Genomic DNA, 1,377 nt, shown 5'->3' with positions numbered 1-1,377 from the left:
ACTCGGCGAACGGATGATGTCCACATGTGTGGTTCCCACCGTGAAGCATGGAGAAGGAGGTGTCTGTAGTGTCTGAAAGGGTTTGGCCTACAAACTATTATGATTCCCCCCCCCACTATGATGAGTAAGATGAGACAGTCACAATGGTGTACTCCATTTTGTTCTACAACCCCCACAAGCGTCTTGGGACACATCTGAAGTCCGTACAGCCCATCCACTAACTTCTGTCTGTACAAAAAGTTTGGGCTACAGACTAATATGACCCCTCTGATCTATGAAATGTATCTTTGGTAGAATGTCTGCGTGAATGTGTAGGTTTCTCCAGAGGTACTGGGGTATGTTGGTTCAGGAATAAAGCATAGCAAAGTAACCTTGTTACACTGTTGTTCTTGTCGTACCTTGCGGTGGTTCAAAGAACGAATGAATTAAGAGCTATCACAGTGACAACAGGTCAGGATTCCTCCTGAGGAATAAGACTTTGTCATCAAAACGGTGACAGCTGCTCAGAGCTACGTCCCAAATGGCACCCTATTCCCTTTATAGTACACTACTTTTGAAGAGGGCCCTTATGGAATAGGATGCCATTTGCGCTGCGCCCGGCTGACACAACAACAGAGAGTAGAGAGCGGCTGCTGATAACAAAAACATGCTATGCTGCATTACAAACTACATCCAGAGGTGTTTCTATTTTATTATGTAGCCACAGCTTTCCCTCTCTCTCTCCTCTCTCTCTCCTCTCTCTCTCTCTCTCTCTCTCTCTGTCTCTCTCTCTCTCTCTCCACCACTCTCTCTCTCTCTCTCTCTCCCCCCTCTCTCTCTTTCTCTCTCTTCCCCCTCCCCTCTCTCCCTCTCCCCCCTCTCTCTCTCTCTCTCTCTCTCTCCTCTCTCTCCTCCCCCCTCTCTCTCTCCCCCTCCCCCCCCCTCTCTCTCAAATCAATTCGAAGGGGTTTTATTGGCTTAGGGAACGTGTTTACATTGCCAAAGCAAGTGAAATTAATAATAAACAGAAGCGAAACAACATAAAAACAATTAGAAAAGAACAGTGAACATTGCACTCACAAATGTTTCTTTCTCCTATTTCTCAATTCAATTAAATTCAAGGGCTTTATTGGTATCCTTGTGTTAGATAGGACTGTATCCTTGTGTTAGATAGGACTGTATCCTTGTGTTAGATTCATTATAGAACTCATTGCCCTTTATGTTTACATTGCCAAAGCAAGTGAAATAGATCATATATAAAATGAACAGTTGACATTACACTCACAAAGGTTTCAAAGGTATAGATCAATTTCAATTTTAAATGTCATATTAAGACTCTATACGGTAATGTAACGATGTGCAAATAGGAAAATAAATAAATATGGATTTTATTTACAA

Source organism: Oncorhynchus masou, chromosome 5 (genome assembly GCF_036934945.1).
Source record: "Oncorhynchus masou masou isolate Uvic2021 chromosome 5, UVic_Omas_1.1, whole genome shotgun sequence".
Classification (NCBI taxonomy): Eukaryota; Metazoa; Chordata; class Actinopteri; order Salmoniformes; family Salmonidae; genus Oncorhynchus; species Oncorhynchus masou.
Note: the sequence above shows the minus strand (reverse complement) of the source record.